The following is a 7,762-nucleotide window of genomic DNA, read 5'->3' on the forward strand; positions in this document are numbered from 1 at the left end:
ATGATGGTCTTGAGGCTTAAAAGAAACAACCTTGGTTCCAAGTGAAAGCAAAAAAGTCTGGAAGCCTACTAAGTTTTCAATGGAACTTTACTGCCAAAAAAATCCCAAGACTGGCCTGATATAACCTGTGAGAGTTAATTTAACCCACTCCAAAGTACACTCTAAACCCCAAGTCTGCACCAGCAGAAGCAGACTGAAGGCAATGAGGCTCCGAGAAGCAGACCTTCCAGTGCCCACACAGATGTGGTCATGGAGGATGAGAGACAGGGAAGAAACTGAGAAGGCAAAGCCACAGCCACAAAGGACCTTTATGTCCTATAGCGTCTCTCCCTTCCTTGTACCATCCAACTGACTGGTACGTAGGTGTGAGGGCTGGAGCTCCAGAAGCCACCTTGGACCTTGAGAAAGGAAACCATAGGCTATAAAGCAGTGGGGTGATGAGATAAAAGACCCAGAGAACTTGGCGGTGAACAAGGCAGCGGACCCTACTGCCAGGGCTGGAGGTCTCCGCTATGCTACTCAGCTGCACTTGGTGATCGCTACAGACCAGTGACTGCTGCATGCTGCCCATTCCGCCCTTTTTTGAGTGAGAGTTGTAACCACTAAAACCTATTCTCAATCATTGTTCAGCAGATGGGTTGTCATTTAGTTTATAGGTCACTGGAACATGAAGAGTCACATCTGAGCCTGAAAAGAAGGACTTTGAGCTAGATGTCAGAGGGTGAGACTTTTGAGGTTTCTCTTTTGGAAGATGAGCGTGCTCTAGATGTGGGAAGGGAGTATAAAATGGATGTTTCACAGCCAAAGACAGACTGTGATAGAGATTTGCTGCTTGCCTACGCCAGGAGCCACTGTCCTCCTTTTCCTTATGTCCGAACCACACATTTAAATGGGAAGGTAGGCAGGGGCTGCGAGGACGGTGCAGGAGGGGGCCGTGGCTATGATGGCGGTGCAGAATGGGTGGAAGAGGCGTCTGTGAGGGTGGTGAGGTCTCAGAGGAACATCGTGGGGATCCACGACTATCGTCTGTTCTACAAGATGGATGACAGCCACCCTCTTTGCCGCTTTACTGAAGTGGGGGAAATTGATCATGTGCACATTTGTCTGAACATGTTCGTGCCTTGTTGATTGGGGAAGAATATGGCTATGTCACATTTGTTGTGGAAAAGAAACGTTTTCTTGCCCACAGGGTAATTTGAGCGCGTTACTATATGGTGGACTGTGACGATCTCAGCCTGAAGTCAAAATCCCTCTCCAGGACACCACTGCAGAGGTATTCACAGTGCTACTTACGTACGTCTATTCAATACACTAGGCAGGCGAGGCTGACAGATACGAAGGAGGAGGCGGGCTTCCCTGGTGGCGCAGTGGTTGAGAGCCCGCCTGCCGATGCGGGGGACGCGGGTTCACGCCCCGGTCCGGGAGGATCCCACGTGCCGCGGAGCGGCTGGGCCCGTGAGCCACGGCCGCTGAGCCTGCGCGTCCGGAGCCTGCGCGTCCGGAGCCTGCGCGTCCGGAGCCTGCGCTCCGCAACCGGAGACGCCACAACAGTGAGAGGCCCGCGTACCGCAAACAAATAAAATAAAATAAGGAGGAAGTGCTGCTGGACTTTTTGAGCCCGGCTATAATATGGATTTCCAGAGCTGGAGGACTCTACCTCTGAGTACCTCTGCACCGTACTTAACATGCAGAATGTCTGTATGACTTTTGACGTTGCCAGTCTCTACTCACTTCCCAAGTTAACTTGCATGTGCAGCATGTTTATGGACAGAAATGCTCAGGAGGTGTTCTCAAGCCAAGGCTTCCTCTCCCTTTCTAAAACAGCACTTTTAAATGTCGGATTAAAAGATTCATTTGCAGCTCCCGAAAAAGATATTTTCCTAGACTTGCTAAACTTGTGTAAGCATAATTCAAAGGAGAATCATGCTGAAATCATGCAGGCTGTGTGTTTGCTTTTGATGAGCCTCACTGAACTTCTGAATGATGTGAGGCCTTTGGGACTGTTCTCCCCTGATGCCATTCTGGATGCTATTCAATCAGAGAGCCGGGACATGGACCTCAATTACAGAGGCATGCTCATACCAGAAGAAAACATTGCAACTATGAAGTATGGAGCTCAGGTGGTAAAAGGGCGGATGAAGTCTGCCTTATCAGATGGCGACACTCAAAATTATGATTTGGATCATGGATTTTCTAGGCATCTGATTGATGATGACTGCCGTTCTGGCATTGACATTAAGCTGTGTCAGCCGTCCATTAGCAATCATATTCGGTTACTCCTGTTGGACCGACATAGCCGGTCTCATTCATATTCCATTGAAGTGTCAATGGATGAACTTGATTGGATCAGGGTGATTGATCATTCACGATATCTGGGTCGTTCTTGGCAAAAGTTATATCTTCCAGCCCATGTCAGCAGGTATATTCAACTAGTTGGGACTCATAACACAGTGAATAAGATTTTTCACATTGTGGCTCTTGAACGTATGTTTACAAACCAAACCTTCACTCTGGAGGAGGGGCTAATAGGGCCCATGGAGAACATGGCAACAATTGCTGATTGTGCCGTGTGACTGAAGGGGTCAGTCGGAGCCAAAATACCTTGCTGAACGAGGACACCAAGAACTATGATTGGGATTCTGGCTATACGTGTCATCAGCTGGGACGTGGTACAATCGGGGTTCAATTGTCACAGCCATACATGATCGGGTCAATGTGGTTATTACTGTGGGACTGTGAAGATCAGAGCTACAGCTATTATGTTGAGGCTTCCACCAACCAGCAGCAGTGGACCATGGTAGCTGAAAGAGCTGAAGTCACCTGCAAGTCCTGGCAAATCAGTAACTTTTGAAAGACAGCCGGCCTCCTTCATCCGAATCGTTGGAACACACAACACTGCAAACGAGGTGTTCCACTACGTCCACTTTGAGTGTCCTGAGCAGCAGAGCAGCCAGAAGGAGGAAAACAGTGAGGAATTAGGGACAGGGGACATCAGCCTGGCCAGTCAGCAGCTCGCCCTGCACGTCCTGTAGGCCCCCAGTGGCAACTCACTGCTTTCCAGCCCAGGCTCTAACTCGTACTCAGCCATCCGGCAGCACCGATAAAGGTGGTGCACGTGTGGAGTGACTCGGGTGGGCCCAGATGGCGCAGGAACCGTGTCCTCCCCGAGCCGGGATCCCTGTGGACTACCCCCCATCCCTCCCTGGGAGGAGCAGACCTGGCTGCAGAGACGGACACGGAGCAGGTTTCCTCCCAAGGACACAGAAGGGCTGCTTTGTTCTCCTCAATTTGTTCAAATCAGGCTGGTCTCCAGGGGGAGAAAGTGGGTCTTCAATCTTCATCAGGTCCCCCATTAACACCCTACCTCTCTAATCTAACCCCACAAAGGGCACGGAAAGAAGTAGTAGACAGGCCCGAGTCGGAATATAAAAACGGCATATGAACACGGGAATGGAAGAGAATATATTAAGCCTTCATTACCTGGAGAAACCCTTTAGGAAATGGGTTTCCATAGAGTGTTTACTTTTATGGAGCACATTGCCCTGACAACTAAATGATTTTTTATTTCTTAAGGTTATTCTCCATTTGCTGAATCATAGGTGTTCCAGATCTTTTTGAAAGGCTCCAACAGCAAATCTCTTGTTTTAATCCCTTTTGATGCTGTAATTTTCCTTCCTTAGTTCTGAACGGTTGAGCGTGGGGTAGTGCCGAGAAATATGGTGCGCATCTCCTAAATGAGGCACAGATGCAGCTAATCACGGCACCTGGTCTGGCCAGGAAAATCCTTGGAGGAAGTTCAACAAAATACACAATAAGCAAAACAATCTGTGGACACTGGAGTTAATAACCACTTGAACTGCCAAGTTATGAACCTGTCATTCCTGAAATGTATCCAGCCTTTAAATTTGGGAGGTTGACAAGGAAATAGTGATTATTCCACCAGCTAATTTAATGTTCAGAAGTACATATAGATGAATGTATACCAACTTCTGGTTGGGCTGGACCTGTCCTTGATTTGCCACAGGTTAGTGGAGCCCTGTGGAGTCAGCCGTCCTGCCAGTCTGTGTCAGGAACGCAAAAGTGGGCCTTTCCCACACGCACGGTGGTGATCAGTGGTTGCTGTTTTCTCCCCAGACCATAATACTCAGCCAGGGATTGGGAAAAAAAAAATCAGTTCTAAGAAGCTTACCTCTTAATCCTCACTGAAAAGATCTCATCTGACGGTTGTCACTTGATCTGGCTCTGTGTGTCTGACTAATTTCCAACCCAGTGCTAACCGCCCTGTGCAACTTGATGAGATTGTGTCCGTTTTTTGCTAATTCCCAGAGTTCTCCCCTTGGCTGGCTGTCGTGATCAGGTCCTCTGCACACACTACTTGGAGGAGGGGTGGGGCCAACTGGGGATCCTTTCTGTCTTAAAGACACATTCATCTTGGGTGTACAAAGAGCCAGTGGGTCAGCTGTTTCCTCCTAGTGTGACGTATCTGTGAGTGATTTATCAGTATTGGAAGAGTAGGGTATTTTCAAACTGCATGATTAAACAGGAAGGTTGTCTTTCTGCTAGTCAAACAAACAAACAAAAAAGCGAATAAATAAATTAATGGGAAGGTAATTCAACCTACTAAAGTTCTATAATTCCCAGCCTCACTTATAGCTAGGTGTGGTCATGTGACTAAATTCAAGAATGACAAACTGAATTGGGAATGACTTCTCAATACACAAACAGAGGCCAATAAACAGTTCAATGATATCTTCAAAATACGAAGAGAAAATAACTGTCAGTGTAGAATTTTATATCTGGGGAAATTCTCATTTGAAAACAAGAGCAAAATAAAGACATTTCAGACAGGACTTACACCCACAGACCCTTGACTGATAGAACTTCAGAAGATATACTTCAGGAAAAATAAAAATGACCTCAGAAGAACAATCAAAGGTGTTAGGAATGAAAAATGAGCAATAAAAATTATAACCATATGGAGAAATCTAAATAAACACTCGACCATATAAAATCATCATCATCGTCATCTCTAATTTGTGTGGCTAAAAAGAACTAAAATTCTGGACAGCAATAGCATATAATTTGGGAGAGAGTAGCTTGAGTTAAAGCATTCTAAGGCCTTTGTATTTTGGGAAGGAAGGTAAAGATAGTAACTGTACAGATGCTATCAATGCCCTGCCTGTATAGCCTTGGGCTTTACCATTTCTGGACTCTAGCTTAACTTATAACTGGAAACGTTTGAAACTTTTCCTGAGGGCTTCTTCTGGCCATTACAGCTCCCCTGTACATGGGCAGGGCAAGCTGGAAGTGCTGAGGAATTAATGTCTCCAAAAGAAGCCCTCAACTAGGAACTGATGAGAGTTAGCTGATAAATACTCCAGTTCCTGCATTCCTTGGCACACATTCTACACTGTCTCCTTGAGCTTCCTATTGGGATTTAGCTCTAGTTGGCCACGTTGGTAACATAAATAGAGACTCTTGATTAGTGTCCTTCCCTTCCCTGTCTCATCTCCCTTTTCCCTTATCAGTGTTTACTCAAGCCATCTCCCCAATAAACTATTTTACTCAAATTCTTACCTCAAGTTCTGCTTCTGAGGCAACCCAAAGTAGCATGCATACTAACTTTGGACTTTATTAAATATTTGTGTTAAAATTTCTCAAATAGCCATTTAAAAAATAGTAAGAAAAGAATAGAAAGAGAGGAAAAAATCCAATCAGTTAAAGTGAAGTCAAGAAAGGATAGGAAATAAGAAAAAATAAAAGTAACACAAATAGCAAAAAAGGAGAAATGAAAATTCATTCAAATATATCCGTAATAAGGACTTCCCTGGCAGTCCAGTGGTTAAGGCTCTGCACTTCCACTGCATGGTGTGCTGGTTCAATCCCTGGTCAGGAACTAAGATCCCACATGCCATGAAAGATGGTCAAAAAAAATTTTTTTTTAATCTGTAATAAATGTAAATGGGCAAAAATCTCCAGTTGAAAGACAAAGATTAACAGCTTGATTCTTTTTATAGTACAGCTATATGTTGTCTTTAAGCTCAAGGGTAAAACATAAGAACATTAAAGGTTGAAATTAAAAGCATGGAAAATGATATATCAGGCAAATTCTACTGAAAGAAAGCTGGGGCAGCTAAACTGATAATAGATGAAATAGACTTTAAGGTTTAAAATATTACTAATTATGAAGAGTTACACATATTGATACAAAATTTATTTCACAGGAAGATTTAATAATTCCAGACTTGCAAATATCTACTAACACATCTTCCAAATATAGGGAGCGATTTCCAGTTTCTGCATATAAGGAGCTTGGAAGTCACCACTCCATCCTAACAACAAGTAAAAAGCTGGACAAACTGAAAAATTAACAATTCTTTTTAGATCTGTGAGAGAAGTAAGGTCACAGGACAAACTTCTGGTCCCCAAGTTGGAGAAACAGATAAGTGGTTAAAGAGAATTACAACATACCAGAGCAGAAGTCTATGCAGGAAGCAGCGTGGGGTAGGGCAAACTTATAATTGATGAATCGCTGCACAAATTTGAGAGTTAAAAATTACGGGGAAGGGGCGAGAGTGTGCTTTGTGAGTTTTACCTCTAGGAGCTCCACCCTGTTCTCAGAGTAAATATCAAGAAAAAAAATCCCCTTGTGCTCTGAGCAGGGTGTGGGGTGGGGGAGGAACTACTTTTAAATATACAAGAGCATTCTGTTCTTCTTAACAAGGTTTGCCCTTAGAAGAAACTAGTTAAAAAGCCTAACCTGCTGGGTTTTATCAGAAATCAAACTGACCTGGAGGAAGGGAAATACCCAATTCCAGCCCACTCTACTCTTCCTGTCCCACCTCAGGGGCAGAAAAAAACTGAAAACACTGTGAAGTTTGTAGTCCAGAGACATAGGCTCACCAAAAGACTGAGATCTAATCATAGGACTATATAGAATGCTTCCCCTTTCCTTATACTTGCCAGCACATCACTAAAGTCCTGTTTACAACTGATCCATTTACCCACTACATCATGCCCAGCTATCAAGAAAAAATTACAAGGAGGGCTCCCTGGTGGTGCAGTGGTTGAGAATCTGCCTGCCAATGCAGGGGACACGGGTTCGAGCCCTGGTCTGGGAAGATCTCACATGCCACGGAGCAACTAGGCCTGTGAGCCACAACTCCTGAGCCTGCGCGTCTGGAGCTTGTGCTCCGCAACAAGAGAGGCCGTGACAGTGAGAGGCCCACACACCGTGATGAAGAGTGGCCCCTGCTCTCCGCAACCAGAGAAAGCCCTCGCACAGAAACGAAGACCCAACACAGCCAAAAATAATTAATTAATTAATTAATTAATTATTTTAAAAAAAGAAAAAAATACAAGGAAAAAGAAACAGTTTGAAGAGATAGATCAAGCATTCGAACCAGACTTTGGATGTTGGAATTATCAGACAGGGAACTTAAAATAACTATGATTAATATGCTAAGGTCTCTAAGGATAAAATATTCAGCATGCAAGAACAGATGAGCACTGTAAGAAGAGAGATGAAAACACATCATTTCAGATCCTTTGGATCTATGCCCACAAATTTGATAACACAGATGTACCAGACCAGTTCCTTGAAAGACACAATATGCTCATTTAAAATCACAAAAGGCAGAAGAAGAAATAGACAATCTAAATAGGCCTATATTTATAAAGAAATTGAATTGATAATTAGTAACCTTCTAAAACAGAAGGCACCAGACCCAGAGGGTTCACTGGTGAATTCCACCAGACATTT

The 7,762-nt window shown here is 44.3% G+C and overlaps 1 pseudogene across 1 annotated transcript; it reads left to right on the forward strand.

The window, feature by feature from the left end:
* The first annotated feature begins 1,023 nt into the window (after window positions 1-1,023).
* LOC309815923 (BTB/POZ domain-containing protein 9-like) lies at window positions 1,024-3,104 on the forward strand (annotated as a pseudogene). The gene is made up of 2 exons: window positions 1,024-1,343; window positions 1,595-3,104. The product of its transcript is annotated as a BTB/POZ domain-containing protein 9-like (transcript).
* Window positions 3,105-7,762: the final 4,658 nt, after the last annotated feature.

This window comes from Mesoplodon mirus (assembly GCF_964341445.2).
Source record: "Mesoplodon mirus genome assembly, chromosome: 14".
Taxonomy (NCBI): Eukaryota; Metazoa; Chordata; class Mammalia; order Artiodactyla; family Ziphiidae; genus Mesoplodon; species Mesoplodon mirus.